This window comes from Callospermophilus lateralis, chromosome 7 (genome assembly GCF_048772815.1).
Source record: "Callospermophilus lateralis isolate mCalLat2 chromosome 7, mCalLat2.hap1, whole genome shotgun sequence".
Classification (NCBI taxonomy): domain Eukaryota; kingdom Metazoa; phylum Chordata; class Mammalia; order Rodentia; family Sciuridae; genus Callospermophilus; species Callospermophilus lateralis.
This window is the reverse complement of record NC_135311.1, coordinates 8665183-8690649: the sequence shown is the minus strand read 5'-3', so window position 1 is coordinate 8690649 and position 25467 is coordinate 8665183.

Sequence of the window (25467 nt, the reverse complement as noted above, 5' to 3'; positions counted from 1 at the left end):
GCAATGTCCTGAGCATTTGGTTTCTTGCTGCTTTAGCAAAAAAAGAATGGGGAAAAATTACAATTTACATTGCAAATTTATAATCACTTCCCTCCATCTATGACCTACCCAGTCCTCCAGCCTACTTCCTTCCTCTACTGCTAGACAGAGAGGTAGGATTGCCTCCCATGAACAAGCCTGACTCAGTGTCTCCTACCCTGCTCTGTCTGCAGAACCTTGTTAGAGTTGAAAGAGGGGCTGGATTCTGCAATCAGACCCACTGGGTCCCTACTCTGGATCTGCCACCTAGGGTTCATAAAATCATGGATAAACCCCGGGAAAAACAGGTGTGCCTTTCTGAGATTATTACCTCAGTGGTAAAATGGTCCTCCTAAGGGTCACCACTGGAGGAGAGGTGGGGAGCCACTTCCCCTACCTGAGCCTGGGAGTAGAGGAGGGAAGCAGGATAATCCCTAACCCAAGGTGCTGTCTGAGAGATTAAGTGATGGTGCACATTCTGACCACTGTGTGACAAAGCAACTTAAGTGTGTGGTGTCATGTACTTCTCTATCTTGGTGAAAACTTGCAAATGGATAAAAAAAAAACAAAAAAAACACTTTAATTTGTAGTTGGTGATCTTGTCATGACCCAGTGGTTTAAAAAGAGACAAGATTTTCCTCTGGGTACTAAGGGGTTGTGATAGCACAAATGATTGTGTGCTTTCCTGGGCTTTTCATTGTAAAGCAATGGAGCAGTGCAACCTGTGTTCTTATGCATTATAGACAGTTTTCTAAGTGAAGGCTTCTCAATAGTCTGTTGGATGTGTCAGAAACATTTGAACATTTAACATGTTTATACCTTTTTTTCATGATATTTCCACCTCTAGGGTTTAATCCCAAAGGGGGAAAAACGTCATGCGCTCAAAGCTTCTGCATGAAGATGTTCATTGTGGTCTCGTTACAGTAATAAAAAGCCAGAACCTAATAAGAGGATGATCACATCTTGTCAAGTGACATTAAGGTGGTAAAATGATGGCTTTAGTAAGTGACTTTGGTTGGGCCACTGAGTTTTCCTGAGATGAGAAGATGAAAAGGTCTTGGTTAGAAGGAAGGACAAGAATAAGCATATGTTGAGCCCTGTCATATGCAGGATCTGGACTGGGGTGTTACAGACCTGATCTCATTCCAGCCTCACACACCATGGTGTTACCTGGGACGTTTGGCCAAGGATAACGAATACAGGAAGGGACAAGCACCAGGCACAGGAGTATTGGTTGGTAATCTGGCTTTATACTTAAGTCTTCTTAACCCACAAAGCCCAAGTTTTCAATTCTGCCAATGTTTCAACAATATCAACACGGGAGCATTGAAACAGCTTAGAAACCATAACCTAGAGCTTATATATGGGCTCAGTACATCCATCACCCCCATTTAGCATTTGAAGGAATGTGGGCTCTGAGAGGCTGATCAACCTGGAGGAGATCGATCATAAATCTAATAGGTTTCACACTAGGATTCCAGCTGCCCTCAGACCATGTGCTGCCTCTCTGTGATCTGGCTATGAAGCCAGATCTTTCTAAATTCCATGTTCTTGCACTTCACCCTGATCTTCCTCCCACCTTTCCCACCCACAGGACTCCAGCTCTCTTAACTCAAGGGCTTTGGGGCGGGGTGGGGGGCAGAATCCCAAATGGCCCTCTGCTATTGGAAAGAACTTCCGTCCTCATAACTCTGCTCTCCCTTCATGCTGCAGCCACGGGGGAAGTAATTCCATTTATATCTCAATAGGGAACAGCTCCCTAGTACCTTCCTTCCCCTGCGTGCCCTGCCTTTCCTTTTTCTACTCGACCAATGCTATCATTCTCCTGTTTGGGTCATGGGATCTTTGGGGGTCAGTGGTTAGTTCAGGAAGTACCCGTCTTTTCTTTTTTGAAATTTATTTATTCATTATTTTCCCATATTTGTTATTGGTGCATTATAGTTCAACATTTTGAAGGGATTTGTTGTTACATGTTCGTATTGGCACAAAATGGATAACGATCTAATTGGCCTATATCACTCCACCACATATCGCCCTCCCTCCCTGCCCCCACCCCTTTGTCTCTTTCCTCTACTGAGTTCCCTTTGTGTTTTAGGGGATCCATCCCCTACTTTTGTTTTCCTTTTTCCTCTCTACCTTCCGCCTCTAAGAGAAAACACACAGCCCTTAACCTTCCTCCTTTGACTTATTTCACTCAATACGATGGTCTCTAGTTCACTAATTTTTCTACACATGCTGTAATTTCATCTTTCTTTAGGGCCATATAAAACTCCATTGTGTATATAGACCACACTTTCTTTGTCTGTTTGTCCACCCATGGACACCCAGCGCAGTTCCATCCACTCTTCTTGTTCTGCCATAATGTTCATCACATTGCTGAGAAAATAGCATGGGTGGCTGAGCCCTGAACACAGGAAGCCACCTCGACCTCCAGCTGCCTTCTTGGGTTTGTGCCATGGGTTGCCATCGTGAGGGAGCAAAATTATGACGTATGCAGTTGAGGGGAGAAATAAAGAATATTCACACGCTTCTGCCCCTTTCAATGCATTATTCACTCAAATTACTCAATACAATCACTCTATGGATTTTTAATCAAGAAAATGACAATCCTTAATGCTAGCACTGCAATAGACATGATCCATTCACAGCAAACAATTCTAGATTAATTGTATGTGCTGCAAAACACACTTAATCATGACAGGCTAATGACAGACATTCCCAGTGCGTGCTAAGTTCAGAAGTCTTAAGCCCTAGCTTTATGTCCAGCAGATGCACACTCACTCAGATCACGGTGACCAGATCCAGAACCAAGGCAGGCTTTTCCTGGCATGGAGTGGATGACTGTTGAGGAGGGGGTCGCAGGGAAGAATTGTGGCTCTCACCAAGGTCCAGATGAGGCGGTAGAGTTTGAGAGGGTGAGGATCACACAGAGGATAAGGAAAGGATGACAAGTGATGGGATGTCAGGTCCTCATCAGGATCTCCAGCCCGAGTGCATCCTTGTTTCAACTGGCTGAATCCCTGCTCATCAGCTCTATCATTTATAGTAAATTTGGGGGCTTTTCACCCCCTTTCAATCCTTACCAGCTACCATGGATTTCTCAGTGATATCATTTGTCCTGGGATCAGAAACATCTAGTCCGGTTGTCTCTACCCTGATCTCCTTTATCCCTCTTATCAGGGGAGGACAGCCTGCCAGGGGTTCACTCTGTTATCAGGGTGGGGGAAGTGACTTGTCTGAGGCCACACTGGAGGGCTCTGTGGGTGTGCTGGGGAGACTGCAGGTTGCAAACTGGAGTTTTTAAAACGGAGTTGCTTAGGCTCAGGCCTCACGCCATCCTCACACAAAGGGACCTGGGACCTGAGGGCTGTAGTCACCCATAACCACAGTCCTTCACCTTCTTTACTAATCTGTTGCCATCGTAAGGCAGCCTAATGTAACTATGAGATGTTTCTGTTAGCTTCATGGCCACCACAAAGCAAAAACCTACGGGAGATACATAAATGCTAAACGGTGAGGAATGAAAGTATCCCCCTGGAGTAAGTCACCTGGCATGGAGTGGATGACTGTTGAGGAGGGGGTCGCAGGGAGGAATTGTGGCTCTCACAGCAGAAGAGGAAGGAAGGAAAAAGATTGACAACAAAGCCCCCAAAAGGAGAAACAGAATGGCAGCCCTGGCCTACCAGTCCTGACCTTGATTGTAAGTGGGTTAAATTCTCCAATGAAAAGGCATAGAGTGGCTGAGTAATCAGACAGAAGCCACTGAGTGATGATCACAGGAGGCTCCAGGAACCCTGAGGACACACGCAGTCTGAAAGTGAAGAAGGCAGAAGGTCTCCATATGGAGGGAAACCCAGAGAGCCGTCCTGTGATCCAAGTGACTTGGAAGGCTGAGGCAGGAGGATCGGAAATCCAGGGCCACACTGAGTGAATTAGGGGACCCTCTCTCAAAATAAAATACAATTAAAACAAAATTCAACAACAACAGCTGGGGCCGTAGCTCAGGCTATAGGACTTGTCTAGTGTGTGATGTCCTGAGTTCAGTTTCAGGACTGAAAAAAAACTTAAAACATAATAATAATAAGTGGACGAACCCATGGTAGCCACTGCGTGCCCTCAGAGGCAGCCACAGAGCTGCAGAGAGAGCTCTGAGAGGGAAGGCAGCCAATACCACTACACCCTGGCCCCTGCAGGCACACTGCTATGGGTGACTCCCAGGGAGTACAGGACTGTGCCTGGGCCAGCAGCAGACTAATGGCTTTTCCCCTGGGAAGGAAGGCAGAGCTGGGGGCGGGGCTGGGCTGGAGTAGGGAGGAGCGGGGAGTGGGGACTCAGGGGACCACCGGCTTCGGCACCCACTGGAGCCAGGTCACTTCATCGCAGCTTCCCCAGCAGGAGAGTTTCTCAGGGGATGACCAGCTGATATTCTGCAGGATGTTTCCGGAAGGAAGAGGGGACCTCTGGGTAACTTCCAGGCTGTTGGACTTGAGCACTGCTGGAATCAACCTGAGACTTGGCTCCCATACACACCTTGTAACAGGTCTCGGGGAGGGAATCCTTAGAACCCAGAACCCACATCCCATCATTCCAGCTGCTTCCAGAGTGTTCCAGAATATCCTTTCTGTGCCAGCCTCTCTCTCTTGTGGGAACTGTTTTATTAAACTTCCACCCTGCTTTAAGAAGTCCAAGTTGGAAAAGTGAGAACACAGACAATAACCAAGCTTTTAAAAGTGTGACAAAAGAGAATCAGTCACCATCTGGTCTCTATGTGTAAAGAAATACATACAATCCATTGATCCATATTGAACAGGACCATTGTTCTGTGTATTGGTCACATTTTGGAGTAAGAAAAGGACGTTATGTATATGGCTGTTAGAATCAGAATTTCTGGCTTTGAATCTACTACCATCACTATCCTCCTGTGATGTTGGGCAAATTAATCTCTTAATAGCCCCCAATTTAAGCAATAATAAATGAGTATAATAAGAATTTTTTAAAAAGTGAAAAATAGAAAGACAATAGAAAAGATCAACAAAACTAAGAGTTAACTTTTGGAAAATTGATGAAATTTTAGCTAGACTAGAAGACAGAGACAAATAAGATCAAAATGTAAGAGGAGAAATTACATTTGTCACTGAGAGACTCAAAAAAATCATAAAAGATCATTATGAACAATTATCTGATAACCTAGAAGAAATGGATTAATTCTAGTAACATACAAAATACTGAAGCTGAATCACAAAGAGATAGAAAATTTGAATAGAAGAATAATGAATAAAGAGGATGAATCAATAATAAAAAAAAGACTCCCATCCAAAAAAAGTTCAGGACCAGATGATTTCACTGGTAAGACTATGAAATAATAGAGAAGAAATAACACTATCTCAAACTCTTCCCAAAGATTGAAGAAGGGGGAACACTTCCCAACTCAGTTCCCAAGGCCAGGATTCCACTAATACCAAGGCCAGGGAAAGACACAGCAAAAGAAAATTGTAAGTCAGTATCTCTGTCAGGCATATAATACTCACATAGACAGTAAGAATGGGAGAGAAGAAAACTGAGGCTGAGAAGAAAACAGAATTGGGTGAGAGATCTCATAAAATCAACAGGAAAACCAGAGGCTTTGTATCCACAGTGGAGTGACCCAACATCAGAACCTTTTAACAAGGCTTCTGAGGGGACAGAGGAACAAGGAGAGGGCAGCAGGTGACCAAGAGGCATCTCAGCTGGGGGAGCAGAGGCAACTGGATGAGGGGCTAATGGGAGGTCTCACTTACAATAGTTCCCCATCTGGTTTGACTGTAAGACGATATTAGTAGTTAATAGAGGAGAGAAAAAGCTGTGCCCTACAGTCATTCTCAGGAGAAAGGGAGGACTGACTCATATCAGAGGAAGTCAACCCAGAGCAGACAGTTACCAGGGAAAGTGGGATCAGGAAGGTTGGAGGAAACTTGTGAAGGTTGAGGCCCACCAGCTGGTCCCACTGCAACCTCGCCCACACACAGCACAGCAGTGCCAGATCCCACTGCTAATAATGGAGTGTGCCTTCAGGTGGGAGAAGAGTTCACCTTCCTCCCCAAGTGCCATGGTGCACAGGAAGGAACCCGGCACAGGCAGTAGAGGGTGAGGAGAGGGAGTGGGCAGCATGAAAGCATCCAGGGGCACATCCTGGGCTGGGCCAGGGAGAGGGTGAGGTGGGGTCAGTTCCACAAGATGGGGGAGAGCTGAGAACAAGCCATGGCTTAGGAGCTCTGCTTCCTTGACCTCACCACTAAGTGCCAGGAACATCTGATGCTGGATTCACTCTGCCTTTCCACCAGGATTTTTGGACAATAAAATAAAATCACTGCATCTGAGGTGCTGAGTGATGGATCTGATTGATCAAGTGCTTGATCAACTGCCCTCGGGTCAGCAGAGGAAGGAGCCCAGGGCAAGGCCAGGGTCTGGATGGGAGTAATGACTGAGATTGGGAACAGAAGTAGGTCAGAAGTGCAGCCCTGGCATGTGGGTGTGGACACCAGTGGAGACTCTGGCAGAGTGGAGCGCAGGGGCTGAGGCCCAGCAGGGGCAGTGGGTGGAGATGCAGGGCTGGGCACTGGCCGGTGACCATGATCATGGAAGCCAGGAGCACAAGGGCCCTAAGGTGAGAATTGAAATGAGATGATGAGGGGCCTGTGGCAATACCAGATCTGAAATTATGCTACAGAGCTGTAGCAACACAAAGAGCATGGCATTGACATCAACACAGACACCAAGACCAATGGAACTCCACAGAGGACACAGAGTCAAATCCATCTGCCTAGGGCTGTCTGACATTTGACAAGGTGCCAAAAGTATATCTTGGAGAAAAGACAGCCTTTTTAACAAATGGTGCAGGAAAATTGATTATCTTTATGTAGAAAATGAAACTAGACTCCTGTCCTCATCCTGCACAAAACTCAAACTGAAATGGCTCAAACTCTCAGGAATGACACGGTAAACTTTGCGACTGCTGGAAGGAAACATGGAGTCGACACTCCATCATAAACAACCTGGCTCCAGCTTCCCTCACAAGACCCCCAAGGCACCAGATGTAAAACCAGGAGTCAATAAGTGGGGGCCATCAAACTAAAAAATTTCTGCACAGCTAATGAAACAAGAGAATAAAGTCAGACTACAGAATGGGAGAAAATCTCAGCCAGCTGCTACTCTGATAGGGGACTAGTACCCAGGATATAAAAAGAACTAAAAATCTTGACACACACACACACACACACATACATGTACACACACACACACACACACAATGCAATCAACTAATGGGCAAAAGAACCAAACAGAAACTTCTCAATTGAAGAAATGCAAGTGGCCTGCAAATATATGAAAAAATGCTCAACATCTTTGGCATCAGGAAAATGCAAATCAAAACTACACTAAGATTTCCTCTCTCTCCAGTCACAAATGACATAAGAATATGAACAATAATAAATGCTGGTGAGGATGTGGAGAAAAAGGTTCACTTGTACATTTTTGGTGGGACTGCAAACTAGTACAATCACTCTGGAAAGCAGTATGGAGGCTCCTCAAAAACTAGCGATGGAACCACCACGTGACCCAGCTATCTCACTCCTTGGTAGATCTCCCAAAAGATCTAAATTCAGCACACTGTACTGATACAGGCACCTCAGTGTTTCTACCAGCACAGTTCACAACAGCTAAATGTTGGAATCAACCCAGATGCCTGACATTAGATGAGTGGATTAAGAAATTGTGGTGTATACATATACTGGAATTCTAATCATCCATAAAAAAGAATGAAATGATGGCATTTTGCTGGTAAATGGATGGGAATGGAGAACATCATGTTAAGTGAAATAAGCCAACTCAGAACTTAAAGGTCAATTGTGTTCTCTCATATGAGGAAGGTAGACTAAGACCAAGGGAAGAGGGAGAGAAGAACAGGAATAACACAAACAGCCAATCAAATATGAATTAAGAGATGAGCAAAAGGAAGTCGAGTAGGGCAGAGGAAGGAGAGTGGGAGAGGGGAGAGCAATGGGGGAGAAGGGAGGGTCATGAACTGAATCAATTTCCATACTACTATGTATAACTATAAAGCTCTAACAAAAAAGAAAAAGAAAAAAATGTCAAAGCCTCTATGGACATCTTGTTCTCCAGGCTTTTTTTCTTTTCTTTTTTTTCTTTTTTTTTTTTTTTGTATGTGGCACTAGCAATTGAATCCAGGGGTACCCTACTGCTGAAGTGCATCCCAACCCACTTTTTTTTCCAGGGTGGCCTTGAATTTGCCTCGCATCCTCTTGCCTCAGCTGCCTGAGTAGCTGGGATTACATGTGTTGGTCACCATTATCAGCCCTAGCTTTTTTTTTTTTTTTTTTTTTTTTTTTTTTGTGGTGGTGCTGGGGATTGAATCCAGGGCCCTGTGCATGTGAGGCAAGCACTCTACCAGCTGAGCTATACCCCTGGTTAAATCATTACCTTTTCAAGGTCCTAATTGGTATGTTGTTCCTCTTCCCCATTCAGGACATTAAATGACAGTATGTAATTGGTGATGATAAATTGTTGGATAACTCTGCACTGGGAGAGCTCCAATTTCTGTCATGTCAACTACCTTGTTACTGAATTCAGATCCTGACATTTCACTGGGTTTGAGGTTTGAAAGGGTCTTTCTTGTACCTCTCATGCTGTTGAGTGTCACCATAAGCATAGGCTGCTATTTTGCAAGATTTTGAAAAACACTATAGGGCTCCAGTTCTCACTGAGATTCAGCCACTTTCCTTTCATAAATGCTCCTTCTGTTATTGACAGCCACTGGCTCACTTCCACGGTTCTGGAAAGGTTCTCTAATGAGTAAAGAATTTTCTTTCTTTCTTTCTTTCTTTCTTTCTTTCTTTCTAATGAAGGAGAAAAGTTTTGAAGGTATTGATATTTTCTACTCTTCACATTTTAATAGAGACATGGAATTATTCATTATTTCCAAATTATGGCTAAAATTGTCCAGAACTGCACACCCTGAATGAGCCATTGAAACTATCCCACCCTCTCTCTCATTATGATCTTATGTTTTATATATTACTTATTTATTTATGATCTATTTTTTATGTTCTATTTATTTTTAATGAAAAACAGCACACACACACACACACACACACACACACACATTTTGTTTTACCATCAATTAATAGGGATATAGAGGGAGAGGGAAGAGGACAGGGAGGAGAGCGAGGACAGCGATGCCCAGCTGACTGTCCTCTGCACCCTGCTGTCTGCTGCCCTCCCAGCACAGCCCCAGGCTGCTGGATGCTCCCCTGCACCCCTTGCAGGCCTGGGCTGAGGCTCTTCTCTTTCCCGCAGGCAGGAAGGTCAGGGAAAGACCACCTGCAGAGCTTCTCCTGCAACCTGGCCTCTGCCTGGCCCCTAGCCCTCCTCCTGCTCCAGGAAACAGCAACCCTGGGCCCCCCTAGGGTCTGAGAGTCCTGACTGGACTTTCTCAGAACCCTCACTCCCTCCCAATCCTGGGGTGTATCATGGCTGGGCTCATTTTGACAGTTTCTGAGATCCTTGCTCCTAACTGAAATTATGACCTTGGACAAGTTTTTTATCTCTTAGGACATTCAGGATACTCCTCTGTGAGGTGCCACTAATGCTCAGATAATACATTTTTGAGGATGTACTTCAACATAGTATGTAAATTAGTTGAAGTAACTCATGTAAAGCCTCTGACATACAGTAGGTACTTAGTAAATACGTTCTTCTTGTAAGCCAGCTCTCAGCTGGGGTGCTGCCCTTAGACACTCAAATATGTAGATATGACCTTCCATCATGTCCCAGAGAAGTCCAGAGCCATCCTGTAATTTCTATCAATTCCTGGGTGTCCAGCTTTCAGGATTATCTCTTATATCTCTTATTGTCACCTGGCATGTTGAACCACGATGCAAAGAAAAACCACCAACTCCAATTTCAATCAAATGAAAGCAAGCCTGGCCAACGGCTGCTTCCCCCAGGGCCAGAGAACAGCAAGCAGGTGGTGTGACTACAGGGAAGTTCTTATTACACAAAAAGTTATCAAAAATGGGAGTAGCTTGGGAACTTACAGATAACAGGGTTCTCGTAAGCATAATAAAAGGGCAGATAGCAGGTTGATGATCTACATCCTTTAACGTCTCAAGGTGGGGAGCAGACTCAGTCCAACATCAAAGTTAACAAGGAGCAGCTAGGATTCAGGGAGGGTTGTCTTCTGGTCAAGGAGAGCCAGGCATGGGGAAGTTCAAAGCAAGGGCAGGAATCCCAAGCAAGTGTTTAAAATATCCAATTATGTTCAAGCCAAATACAAATCTTGGTATTCTACAGTAAAACAGAAATGAACTTTTCATGACTTTGTGATGAGATGGCTCCCAATCTTAACATGGAATTAGGCTGGTTCATCAGCGCTCCATGTGCCTGATCTTTGTTTCTCCTCTATTTGGCTCTTGGTGGCAAACACACTGTTGTGCAGGCTCCTTTATTGTTGCTTTTTGTCTTGTGGTGCTGGGGATTGAACCAGGGGCTCTCTGTCTTTGGATACCACATCATACCTTAGGGTAGGATGGCTGGTGTGTTGAAAATGTGAGATGTTTTGTTGTGAAAAGCCCCTGGCACCTGTCAGCTGGAATATCTATTGACTGACCTTTGTGCCCTTAGTTTCCAGACATTATCCTGCTTCCTCTGTAGGATTCGCGCCCCCCCCCAGCCCTTCCCCCACCCCACAATCTAAACAGTTCCAGAGGCCTGCAGAACAGAGGGAAGGGCTTGTCTTTGCCTGAGCACCAATGAGATCTCAGAAGCCATGAGGCCTCTCCCTCGAAGCTTAGTGCAAATATTGGTGGTTACCACTCTCCATTACAGCTTGATGTTTTTTTGACCACAGTTACTCCCTTAGGGAACTCACAGTTAAAGTTCTTGGAATATCAGGCGATAAATGAGTTACAGAATGGGGTAAGTGCCGAGGAAAGCCATGGAACTCAGGAGGGCTTAGCTCAGGCTTGTAAGAGGGGGACTTCTGTATTGGCCACAGGCTGGCGTTGGGATCAGGGCTGTCTGAGCAGAGCTGTTCACCCAGTGGGTGTGGGCAGGTGTAGTTACCTGAGACAAGCTGGCTCTGCCTGCAGGAGGGGGCTTGCCAACAGATGTCAAAAACCAGGTGTCTACCCAGGCTCCGATCATTCTTACATTTATTCTGCAATTTCTTAGAGTGAGTGAGGTTGCCTCTGTGAACTCTGGTGGGCTTCCTAACACTGGCCTGTGGCTCTGCCCTCAGAGCAGGGAAGTTCCTCCTCTTGCTCAGTTTCCCCTTTCTGATGTTTCCTCCGCAGCTGAAGATGCTGGCAGGCAGCCAGGATGGGACGCAGCTCACAAGACCCCCACCTCTGCTGGACCACCAGGCTCCTGGGAGTCATTAGTCTGCTCTGTGAGTAGCTGGGTTTCCTGGAAGGGAGGGCAGTTGGGGTGCTGGGGCAGTTGGGACCCTTCAGTCCTGGGGGGCTGTTAGGCTCTGATGCCTTTGGGAAGCAAAAAGAGAAAGCCGCACTGTTATAATTCACCAGTGCAGTGTGGGTAGAGCCCAGGATGAACGGAAAGAGCAAAATGGCCTTTTTGTGGTGAGGACCTGGGACCCTGGGCTCTGGCAGTCCTGGCTGCATGAGGGACCATAGCCAGGGAGCTGAGGCCACTGGGCTACAGCAGCAGGGAGAGGCTGGAGCTGCCTGGGGAGGGTGATGGAGACAGACCAAGACCCTGTTCCTGGGGCAGGGGAGAGGAGGCAGCACCCCAGCCTGGGCCCCCAGGGTCCTCAGGGCCTCTGTAGCTCTTCTGTGGAGGCCCCAACCAGAACCCTGGTGTCTGAGCTGGAGGAAGCTCCTCTGGTCTGTGCTCCTTCCCCCCACCCTGAAATGCTCCCGGCCCCAGGGCCCCAGGGACCTAAGATGGAATCTTGCTTATCTCATCACTGTTCCTGGCAAAGTCCTGGAAAAACAGGAGGCGCTGTCCATTGAGGAAAGATTGAGCAAACTGAGCAGTACCTGGGGCACCCGTGCATGGGATGTCATGGAGGCTAAGGAAACAGTGCCCCAGTGTTCTGGGAAGAATGTCCAGTTTCCATGAGGGAGATGCCTGGATTCTCCTCAGCAAGATCCAGGGAACCCAGCACCATGAAGTCCTTATTATATAAAAGGACAAGCAGAGGGCTTGGGTTGGGGTTTAGTGGCAAAGTGCTTGCCTAGCACGTGTGAGGCACAAGGTTTCATCCTTAGCACCACATGAGAATAAAATAGAGGTTATTGTGTCCACCTACAACTAAGAGAGAGAGAGAGAGAGAGAGAGAGAGAGAGCATAATACAAATATTTATTCAACAACCAAAAGGACAAACTGCCTGTTAAACTGAGGGTGTCTATGTACCACGTGGCTCTGGTTACACTGAACATGTGGAAGGAAACAATGGAGGGTAACACAGGTTTCAGGAGCAGGTAAAATTGTGCAGGAAAATATGCCAGGGGAGAGAGGATGAGAGGTTAAACAGAGGGCTGAAAAATATATTCTGAAAAACGGAAACTGAAAAAATACACTGATGGTGACTATGGGCCACATATCACATTTATGATATAATAGAATGTTTGTATATAGAAGGAAATCAAAAGCTAACAAACATAACATGACCTACTGAATTGAATTTTGGTGACAGCTTTAAAAATGTTGATATTAGCTTTTTCTAATTGTACTTATTAGTGAGATTCATTGTAACATCATGTACATATGATGATTTGTTCCAGATAATTCCACAGTACTTCCTCTTTTTGTTCTCCCTCACTCTCCCAACTTTCTCTACTGTTCTGGTCTTCTATTTTAATAGATGAATGTATTGTAATCATACATGAAAGTGGGATTCATTGTGGTATATTCATACATGCATAAGGAATAATTAGGTTCATTTTTCTTGTACTATTCTGTTGTGTTCCTTGACCAAACACTCAGGATCACTCCAGATGAACTGGGCTGCATGAAATCACCACACAGAGACAGAGAAATACCTTTTTCTTTGGCTCCTCTGACCTTAGTGATCCTTGGAGGGTGAGAGAGAGAGAGAGAGAGAGAGAGAGAGACAGAGAGACAGAGAGAGAGAGAGAGAGAGAAACATGCTGAACACTTTTATTGAGAAAAAGCCATTCAAATTTGGCAAGGAATCAGGTGGTTTTTTTGGGGGGGGTGGTGAGTCTAGAGCTTCATGATGTCTGCTGTCAGCAGGTTGACCAGTATCTAGGTTGGCCATGCCCATCTATGAGCTGTGTGGGGATCATGGCAGAGCAAGCAAAGAGACCCAGAGTGAGGCCTGCCTGAACAGAGGGGCAATGTCAGTTCAGTCCACTTTGGGCGCTCAGTGCCGACAGTTCACACACACAGCCCATGGCTGGCTTGTCACATCTCCACACACTCATCACTCAATGCTAAGGGGCACTCGGTTCTTATGTGGCAGTTCCTGATATAGTCCCCCTTTCTTAATATAAAGAAAAAAAAGGCAACTGAGGAATAATATCTTCCAGACACTGGAATCTTGATCCGAGGTCATCATAATCTTCTATTGAAACACAAAAAGAATTAGTAAAATCATATTATCTCAATGACATAATCAACCTGGAAGACCTATGTTATTATTATAATTCTGCCAAATACTCATCAGGAGATTCTTAATCTTTTCCAAATTGCATGGGAAGCATTGTGTTTGGCCATTGTAACATAAACATTTTTATTTAGCATGGCATTTAAGCCTTTCCACAAACCATAATGCAGAGGGGTCATTCACAATATTGATGACAGTAGCTTCTAGAGCATTTTAATTTAGTTTCAATTATTTCATTATCACTTATCTGAGTATGAAGGATCTTGGAAGTAATTTAAGCTTTCTAGGTCTAGTTAATTGACATGCACTTGTTTTAAAGCCTGAACATTAACTACAGCATATTATAGCTCTGAAATATTAGCTGGCAATAACCTGTGATACAAGAAGATAAGTTGTATTCTTACAGGCTACAGGATATTCATTATTCTTTTTTTAATTCCCACATTTAAGGAGTCTATTAGGTCTGTCAGTAATATAAATATTTTGAAGGTAGAAGTCAAACATCAAAACATCCTTTTGGGTGCCATCTCGCTGAGGGTGAGGGTATTATTACCAATAAACCTCCAGGGGTTATGGCATCCTTGCACAATCATGGTTGTCAACTCTGGGAGCCAGTCTAAAATATACCCAATATCTCTGGACACCTTATGTTGCACTGCGAAGACATTTGCATAATCTATCCTCTTAGGAAAGGTGTCAATTTTGACTGCAGAATGATTACGGCAACAATACATTGGTGGATATTTTAATAAATAACTGGCCTGCATAGGAAAAATCTATTTTATTAATCTTTCTGACAATTGTCCAGATAGGTGAATATAGTCTTCATCTCTAAGGACCAGCATGATTGGCTGGTTTAAGTTTCTTATATGTGGTCTTTTTCTCAAAAGATACTCCCAGATAGCCTGTTTACCATAGGATCAACATGTAGGTCTAACTGACCATTATAGTCAGTACAGTTTATCTAGTTTCACTGAGAAACTTTCCAGTCCCCTGCAATGTGCGTTAAAAGTGGACCTGAGAAATGGGTCCATAGAAGTTTCCTCATGGCTTTTACTTACCTGACACACTCATGGAGCTGCATGGTTGTAAACTCTGCAGTTGGGAGATTTACCTTCCTTGTCAGGGTTTTCAGTCATTTTCATGATGACATGTTTCAACTCTGTCTTTGGAAATCTAATTCATTGTACTGAATCATGTGCAGTAACACTAAAGGTCTCAATATTACAATTAAGAAAAAATTTTAAAATATTTGGTAAAATCTAATATGTGTCTGTGGGGTCCTGTTTTCTCTCTTTTCTTTATTTAAAAGGCTGGTATAAATCAAAATATAATTAGTTTAAATTATAAGAAGCCCTCAGTCTATTCTTGAGAGAAGGTTTCTAAGTATCTCTATATCTCAGAATATTATCCTTTAAATAGGTGTCTCAATTACCTTTTTAGAAAATATGATTAAGGTTACTTCCCACTGTGGGGAGTAGTATATAAATCTCACCATATTTTTAATGAAAAATAGGTCCACTCAGAGAACTTACATAATACCAATGAATTTCCAACAAGTTTTCCAACTTCCATTGTTTAAAGCCCATGTACGACCTTAATTTGGAGAACATCATTCCTAATAAAATGTTCTCTAAATCTCAGAACAATCCAAACAGAAGTTAAATGCAAGAATCAGCAGTGTCTTTGGAGCATCAAATTTAGTCTCCAAGGAGAATTGTCAAAACTGGGATCTAAGTCAGCAGTTTAATATATTTAGTGTTTAATTAAGAATATGAATTTATTCACTGAAATTAATCTTTGCCTTAAACAGTAAGAATCATTAGGTAATAAAGACCTTCCTTAAAGGACATAAGTTTAATATTTTAATAGGTCTTTATTATGTCAAAATATGGACAAAATCTTAGCTCAAATCAGTATAATAAAATCAGAGAAATAGCCTGAAATATCCTTGAATTAATCATTTAAAATTTTTATAGTCAGTTCAGTATATATATCACCTGTCTAGATAATGATATGAAGGTTTTCCTATTTAGGAAAATACTTTTATCACTAAAATCTAGAATATAAAGTCCTCGTTTTTACCCAAAGATGATTTCTGTTTTCTTCTGAGGACCTCCAATGTGTGTTTCCTCTCTGTTGAAGCATCTTCTTTTCCTTTTAGAATTTTTCCTGGTTATATTTGGAATAATTTTTGAAAACCTTAGAATCTAAACAACTTATTGTAGCTTAATAAGAAATATCTCAATGAAAGTATAATTAAAGTCCATGGATATTTCTGTAGACAGAATTATATTTGTTCATTATTTTATAAAGTTTGAACAATAGTTTGAGAGTTAGCAATTACACAATGGTCGTTTTATCTCTTGAAAGAAAATTTGTAGAAAAATACATTAAATACATTTATTTATTAATATAGATTCCTTGGAAAGCTGGGAATGGAACCACCATTTGACCCAGCTATTGCCCTTCTTGGACTATTCCCTGAAGACCATAAAAGAGCATACTACAGGGATACTGCCACATCGATGTTCATAGAAGCACAATTCACAATAGCTAGACTGTGGAACCAACCCAGATGCCCTTCAATAGATGAATGGATTAAAAAAATGTGGCATTTATACACAATGGAATATTACAAAATCATGGAATTTGCAGGGAAATGGATGGCATTAGAGCAGATTATGCTAAGTGAAGCTAGCCAATCCCTTAAAAACAAATGCCAAATGTCTTCTTTGATATAAGGAGAGTAACTAAGGACAGAGTAGGGACGAAGAGCATGAGAAGAAGATTAACATTAAACAGGGATGAGAGGTGGGAGGGAAAGGGAGAGAGAAGGGAAATTGCATGGAAATGGAAGGAGACCCTCAGGGGTATACAAAATTACATACAAGAGGAAGTGAGGGGAAAGGGAAAAAAATATAAGGGGGAGAAATGAATTACAGTAGAGGGAGTAGAGAGAGAAGCGGGGAGGGGAGGGGGGAGGGGGGATAGTAGAGGATAGGAAAGGCAGCAGAATACAACAGACACTAGTATGGCAATATGTAAATCAATGGATGTGCAACTGATGTGATTCTGCAATCTGTATACGGGGTAAAAATGGGAGTTCATATCCCACTTGAATCAAAGTGGGAAATATGATATATCAAGAACTATGTAATGTTTTGAACAACCAACAATAAAAATTAATTTAAAAAAAACATTAAACAGAGACATGAGGTGGGAGGGAAAGGGAGAGAGAAGGGAAATTGCATGGAAATGGAGGGAGACCCTCATTGTTATACAAAATTACATATAAGAGGTTGTGAGGGGAAAGGAAAAAAAAGGGAGAGAATTAAATTACAGCAGATGGGGTAGAGAGAGGATGGGAGGGGAGGGGAGGGGGGATAGTAGAGGATAGGAAAGGCAGCAGAATACAACAGTTACTAATATGGCATTATGTAAAAATGTGGATGTGTAACCGATGTGATTCTGCAGTCTGTATTTGGGGTAAAAATGGGAGTTCATAACCCACTTGAATCTAATGTATGAAATATGATGTGTCAAGAGCTTTGTAATGTTTTGAACAACCAATAATAAATAAATAAATATCTTTAACTAAAAGGCAGAGTAACAAATAAATACATGTAAAATAAATATATAAATTATGTGTTTTCTATTGAAGAAAAACAACTAGATTAATATATATTAATTAAACAATTAGACATATATGTTAATTATTTTATGGGTTAATTATAGGTTATTCAAATATCTAGAAAAACATATAATAAGGGCATAACATACAATTGCACAAACTTTATGTAACCATGTGGTTCTTAATTTTGGATCCATTTTGATTTACTCTTAACTAGGAGTGCACTCTTATTTGATGTCATGTGATGCAGTTAAAATAGGATCCTTGTGTATATTTTATTCATTTTTTTTAAAATTACATAGCTAAAATTGAAAAGTATAAGGATTTTTTGGTCACCACAGGAACATTACCGGCTTTGTTTCTGTGACAAGCAAATGCATCCTCATAACCTTCAAAATTAGAAGCAAAATATAAAGAAGCATATGTATTTCTTATACTTGTTATATAGCTCTGTAGTTTTTCCTAATAGCTGCAGCGTGTGTTCTCCTATCTTTTGTATTTTCCCTTGCAGCACGTGCCACTTTAGAAGTGAGTTTTAATGGCAGACGCCAGTGTTAAGGCAGACTGCGTTTGGCACCCAGGCCAGGTTGTTTAAGGGTTAAAGGCACTGCTGGAGGTGGGTCCAGTTACAGACCCCATAGGGAACAGCAGCTGAGTTATAGACATTCTGATCCAATGAAACAAGAATGTAGCAAAGAGGTTCAGTATACACTGAGTATTCACAAAAATAAGAGAAAACTAAAATTCACCTCTCTATAGGTAAAGAATCCTTGTATCAAATTTCATCACAAAAGCCTTTTTTTCTTTTTCTCACTCTCCAAGCACAGACTTTTAGTACATAAACCCAAAAAATCTTTATCTAATATTTCAAAATATAAAGATTCACATAAACAATCCAAAAAAGTCCATAAAAGTGCTTTTCCCATGGGAGAGGACTGAACCTAACATATCCCATTAATCCTCTTAATAATTTTTACATTTATTTAGGGTCCCTAGAATTGCAAAAATAAATTTTTTTTTCTAAAGACAAAATATTCCCAAATATTAAAAAAGTTTAACATCACAGATTTCCCTTCTGTCTGCTTTCTACAATTCAGCCCACAATACTCTGAAATTCTAAGCATGCTTAACTTCTGGAGAGAAATTCCAAACCCACTAAATTTCTAAAAATCAACCTGGAGTCACCTTACAGGCCACCGATTGTCATGTTCCATGACTCAACATTCAGGGTCACTCCAGGTGAACTGGGCTGCATGAAATAACCACACAGAGACAAAGAAATACCTTTTTCTTTGGGTCCTGAGATGGCTCCTCTGAACTTAGGGACCTTTGGAAAGAGAGAGAGGGCTCCTGTGCTGAACCCTTTTATTGGGAAGAAGCCATTCAAATGAGGCAAGGGGTCAGGTTTCAGGGGGCTGAGTCTAGCTCACGTTGTCTGCTGTCAGAGGGTGGCCAGCATCTAGGGAGGCCATGGCCATCTATGAGCTGTGTGGGGATCATGGCAGAGTGAGCTAAGACCAGAGTGAGGCCCGCCCAAACAGAGGGGCAACGTGGGTCCAGTCCACCTTGTGCACTCAGGGCCCACAGGTCACACACACAGCCCGTGGCTGGCTGGCCACATCTCCACACTCGTCACTCAAGGACCAGGGGCTGTGGCAGCTCCCACACTATTCTTCCTCTTTACTTCTATCCTCCCTCCACCTTGGCCTGACCTTTCCTCTAGCATTTTTCTTCTACTATTATGAAATACTCCACTTAAAAGCATTTTTTTTTCTCTCTAACTTCTTTATGGGAGAGAAAATATTCAACCCTTGACTTTCTGAATCTGGCTTATTTCACTTAGCATGATGTTCTCCAGTTCCTTTCATTTACCTGCAAATAACTTCATTTTACTCTTCATGGCTGAGTAAAACCATGTATTTGTCATACTTTTTAAATTTGCTCATCTGTTGATGGACACCTTGGCGGGTTTCCTACCTTGGCTAATTGAAGTGTATTATCTATAGACACTGAAATCCATGTACTGCTATAGTATGCTGATTTCAGTTGTTTTGGATAAATTGGTGAAAGCTTTTACTGTTATAGTAAAAAAAAAACACAGCTACTAAATGAACTTGCAAGGAATTGTATGAAATTTAATAGGTTAGAGAGCACTTGTGGAATAGGACATATTCAGTGAACAATGAACTTTGTAATTGTAAGGAGCTGGGAACCCTTTAAATGAGCATCTGTTTGGCATCCAGTTGCACATCAACTAGTGCATGGTACTTATGAATGGACAACTTTTTAAGGCTTTCCCCCATTTCACAATGCTGTTTAAATAAGAAGTATGTTAATGGTCTAGTGTTTCCTTAGGTAGGCTCTGGAGTTGGAAAATTACAGAGGGAAAGGAAAAAGAAAAGGGAGGAAGAAAGATAAGAAGGAAAGCAAGGAAGAGGGAGGGAAGGAGGGGTGAAGAGGGAAAGACTCGGCATTTCTCATTTAGGGACATGAAATCTGAATCAACAGGGAGACAGTGACTCACTCAAGGTCCAGCTGTGGGAACTAGCTGACACCAAACTAAATTTTGGTTGATCAAAACCTAAACATAAATGTTGAAACCACAAAAAGAACTTGAAGAAAACTAGAAAAAAAATGAGAAACATACTTTTGAAGGGAGGGCTATCATTTTAAGCAAGATATAAAACCAATAAGTACTAAAAAAAAAACCCTTTTTTAAAAATATTTATTTTTTTGTGGTTGTACACAATAACTTTTATTTATTTATTTATTTTTATACAGTGCTGAGATCAAACCCAAGATTTTGCATGTGCAAGGCAAGCGCTCTACCACTGAGCCATAACCCCAGCCCCCTAAAAAACCTTTTGATAAATTTGAATTCATAAAATAATATCTTGGCTTCTGGGCAAAATAAACTGTAATAGACTTAATGAAATTTATCACAACTCCAATAATTTTTCACAGAATTAAAAAAAATCCCTAAAATTTGTTTGAAATCATAAAGGACCCCAAATAACAAATGAAAAAGAACAAAACTGGATGTGTCTCACTCCCTGATTTCAAAATAAACATTATTGTAATTAAAACAGTACGGTACTGGCACAAAAACAGACACATTGACCAATGGAAAAAGAAAAATTCCATAAATAAATCCAATGTTTACAGTCAGTTGATGCGATGTTTGACAAATATGCTAAGAATATAGAACAGGGAAAGAATAGTTTCTTCAGTAACTGCATATGGGAAAATGGGAGAACTACATGTAGAGGAATAAAATTTGATTCTAACTCACCTCATATACAAAAATCAACTCAAAATGGAAGAAAGACTAAATCATAAGATTTAAAACTCTAAAGACACTAGAAGAAAACATAAAAGTTCCATGAGCTTGGGTGGTAACTTCTTGACTAGGATTCTCAAAGCACAGACACCAAAAGCAAAAACTGACAGAATTGCATCAAATTAAAAACCTTCTACACAGCAAAGGAAACAACAGAGTGAAGAGACAGCCCATGTCTTGGGAGAGAAAATTTGCAAACCAAACGTCTGATATGGGGCCAATAGCCCTAATGGATAAAGAACTAAGTAACTTGATAGCAAGGAAACAGGTAACTTGATTTAAAAATGGGCAAAAAATTTGAACAAGTATTGCTCAAGGAGAGAAATGAATAGCAACAGAGCTATAAAAAATCCTCAGCATCTCTAATATTAAGGGAAATGAGAATTGAAGACACATGAGGTACCCCTCCCATCTGTTAGCATGGCTCGCATCTAGCACGTGCCAGACGATGTGCTGGGAGCTGTCAATCCCTGGCCTCCTGTAATTCATACCCTGACTTCAAGTCAGGTAAGGAAACTGCAGTCTAGTCCAGTTAAGTCACCAGCCCGAGGTTGCACTTCAGCAGAACCAGACTTGATCTGAGAAATGGGTCCAATTCACTGGACAAGGCTGCCTCTCTAGATCAAGGAAAGGGGCGGGATGGATTGGTTAAGAAGAAAATGTCTGTTTCTCTTGTTCTCCTTGAGGAAATACCCATGTTCTCTTTCCCAATGCCCTAGGTGCCTGCAGCACTTTAGCCAAGAGTTCTGGAGCTCATGGTTCTGGGATGAAAGGTTTTAGAACCCGCACTTATCTGAAGGTGATCCAGGGAGGTTCAGTCTTGTTGCGAGTGACCCAGGAGCCAGAGGATCCCAAGATAGAGGAGATCTCCTGGGGCTTCACCTCTGAGTCAAACTCCACATACATGCTGAGACTCCAGAATGGGAAGGAAGATCCACTGTGGTTCAGTCTCCAGGACAAGTACAAGCAGAGGGTCCAGGTGCCCAGTATGTCATCCCTGAGGATTAACAATTTGACCTCACAGGACAGTGGGCAGTACTGGGCCCAGATCATGTGTCAGACGGGAAGAGAAATTAAAGCAGTTTTCCACCTCACTGTTTATGGTAAGTGACAGCCTCACCTAGTCCCAGGGCTGGCCTCCTTCTTTGAGTCTAGGAGGCTCTGAGACCACATGCTGCAGGATTCTCCTCAGGCACCAACATGTCAGATATTCATCACAAACAGTATTGCTGAGGTTTTATACCAGGGAGAAAAATCACATCTGTGTTTTGGGAGACAAAATGGAAATTTGGCCATTTTTGCAGTAACATTTCCTCCTCTTTATAAGACTAAATTTACTGCTTGTGTATATTAGTTTTCCTTTGCTCTTTTAACAATGTATAATCGTGGTTTAAAACAACACAAATGTGTACCCACAATATGCTGCAGGTCGAGGTCAGACATGGTGGTCACTGGACTAAAATCCAAGTGTGGGCAGGGCTGCATTTTGTTCTGCAGGATCTAGAGGGGATCCTTTCCTGCCTTTCCTACTCTCCAGAGCTGCCAGCCTCCCTGGACTTGTAGTCCCTCCTCTGCCTAAACTAGAAAGGGAGGGGGCATCTCTCTTGCATCCCTCATACCTGCTCCTTTTCTTCCTTCTCCACTCAGCCTTTTTATTTTTTGGTATCAGGAATTGAACCCTGGGGTGCTTAACCACTGAGCAATACTCCCAGCCTTTTAAAGATTTCCTATATTTTTGTGACAGAGTCCTGCTAAGTTGCTTAGGACCATGCCAGGTTGCTGAGGCTGGTTTGATCTTCAGATCCTCCTGTCTCAGCCTCTTGAGCTGCTGGGATTGTGGTGTACACCACCATGCCTGTCTTCACTTTTAAGGGTCCTTGTGAGGACTCTGGGACTATCGGATAATCCTATTTAAATCTCAGCTCTTTTTTTCATAACTTAGCATATTCCCAGGTTATGAGGATAAAGATGTGGATATCAGTGGGACATGATTGTTGTACCATGTTTGGAATGCACGTGTACCTAGTTCACCATGCCCAATCCTTGCAGAGAGTGGCCAGTGAGAGGCCAGCCTCACTTCCACAGACCCCACATCCTGCTCTGCAAGCCTTGATAGGGTAGAAGTGATGCTGCTGCACATCCCAGGAGATCCATTTTGCAAACTCTAGGGTCTCCACAGTCCCACCTGTCTAGGGCAGTCCCTCTGCAGAGAGTTGACCTCAGGTGCAGGTCCTGTGTGATTTCCAGACTGGCCTGTGGATCTGACCATTCTCCCCCAGTCGGGAGCACACATTCAGGGTCACGTTCTAACTGCCTGCAGAGCTGTGCTCTCTGTTGCAGCCACGGTATCTCCCACAATGTCTCCTGTTTTGACATTGAGCTTTCTGGTCCTCCCAGAGCTGACCTGGTTCAGGCACTGTCTGAGCTGAAGACCCAGGACAGAGGACCCTGGCCCCAGACAAGCTCTTCTGTCCCATGCTTCCTCCCCTTCCAGAAGCCCCCTATCTTTTAGAAATAATGGTCCCTAAACTGGGATTCAGCCATCATTTTCTCGTGGGGAAAAAAAAAAAAAGTTAGACTCGCTTCATCTAGTGAGATCACATGAGCTTAATAAAGTGGCTGCTGTCACTTGTCAACATGTAGCTCTGGGGAAATTGTGCTTTATTTGTAACGTGCTCCCAGCTTCTCCTAGGGCTCCTGCCTCCGGTCAGTGAGACACTGGAGGACAATGTGTGCCATGTATGAAGCTCTCCTTTTGTCCCCTCCTTCCTCAGATCCTGTGCCCCTTGCCCAGATCCGGACCACGTCAGCGTCCATCACGCCCAGCTGGTGCAATGTCACTCTGGAGTGTGGGGCCCGAGAGGCTGTAGAGATCCTGAGTGTAACCTGGGAGGTCCAGGGCCCCCCCAGTGAGCGGGAGCAGAGAGGGGCCCCAGGACCCCCCAACCCCTGGACCCTGGCCCTGAGCCTGCCACTGAGGCAGCCCAATGTCAGCCTCACCTGTGTCCTCAGCAACCCAGTAGACCAGAAAAATGCCACCTTACAGCTCGTTGACCTCTGTAGCCCAGGTGAGTGCACCTGCTGGAGGGAGGGGCACAGGGAGGGGCTCAAGTGGCTCTGGAGCCCCAGGGTTCCTGGCTTTTTTGCTGCTGTGTTTACTAACAGCACTGCCTTTCCTTGGTCACTCCAATCCAGAAGTGTGGGGTCACATCCAGCTCATGACTGTCTTTAAATATCCCTCACCTCCAGGCCCTTCCCCCTGGGCCAGGGGCAGCCTTCCAGGACCTGTCCCACCCAGTCACCATGCCCTGTGTCCAGAGTCATTTTTGGAAAAATAGATCGGATTGTGGCCTTTGTCTGTGTCATCTCTGGGGTTGACCTCCACCTAGTCCCCATAGGATGTAGGGCTTAGAAGGTCCTGTGTCCCCTATGGTGGCCTCATCCACACAGAGACACAGCTGCTTGCTGACCATCCCTAACGTGTGAAGCCACTGCCGGCTCTGAAGGCGCAGCCTCTTTAAGGAGCTGCCCACGGCCATCCCCCCTGAGTGGAAAGATCCCTTTCTGGGTCTGAGTCCACCCTGAGTGGGACACCATGAGGACAGGGGACACATCCTTCTCTCCTCTTAGCCCAGGTGTCAGGCTCAGTTCTGGGCAGTTTACGCGCAGTAGGTGTTTCATTGAACCGAATGCCTGGGACCCGTGTGCCCCCGTCCTCTCTCAGTCTTCCTCCAGGGGCTGCTGGAGGAGCCTGACTGGTCAGTGCAGTCACCACCCCTGGTCATGTGCCCCCCCGTCCACCCTGGAGTCTCAGAGGAAGTTCAACATGGCCCACCCAACCTCCTGGACTCACGGCTGCCTCCTGGGCCTCCCCACCTATCCCTGCCTCCTGTGCTGTCCCTCCCCTGTGGGACGCTCCCGCCACACTGAGTATCTGTGAAACTCCTGCCACTCCCCAGGCACTGGTGACTGCGCATGTCCCTGGGGGTCTCACTGGAGACCTTGGACATGGGTCAACCTCTACTGCAGTGAGATCCTTCACCTGGTGATTGAGAGCTGCTGTCTCTTCCTGGTGATGACTTGTTCACAGACCCCACCTTGCTCATCCCCGTCTCTCCTGCTCCATGAAGGGCCTGGGCCACTGCTTGAATGAGTGGACCTGCCACGCCCTCCCTCTGTGGCTTCTGAACCAGGCCCCCTGACACCTGCGCCTTCTCCACCTCCCCTGGCAATGGGTGTGTCAGCTCCTCTTCTGCTGTATCCTTTCTTAACTCTCTGTTTTTCTTAACTCTGGAAAGGAGCGCCCACAGCTGGCCACTCGAGAGGCGCCATAGGGGCCTCCCTGGCTGGATTTTTCATCCTGGGAGTTGGAGGGTTCCTGTTCCTTTGGCACTTACGAGAGAAGGAGAAGAAGAAGAAGATGGAGATGGAGATGGAGAGAGGCAGGTTGCACTTACCTTTCTGGGTCCAGATGTCTCCCCCTCTCCCCTAGGATCCTGGGCTTCCTTCCTCCTGCATTGTAATGGCAGGAAATGCCCTTATAGAGGGGATGATGGGTGTAGCCATGATGGCCTTTGGTTCCTGGCTGTGTGTGTGAGTGTGTGTGTGAGAGAGAGTGTGACTGTGTGTGAGTGTGTGTGTGTTTTAGTGTTAATGTGTTTCAGTGTGTCTGTGAGTGAGAATGTGTGTGAGAGTGTGAAAAAGTGATTGTGAGAGTGTGAATGAGTGAGAGTGTGAGTGTGTAAGTGTGTGTTTCAGTGTGAGAGAGAGTGTTTATGAGAGTGTGAGTGTGTGTGTGCATGATTATAAGAGTGTGTGTGTGTGTGTGT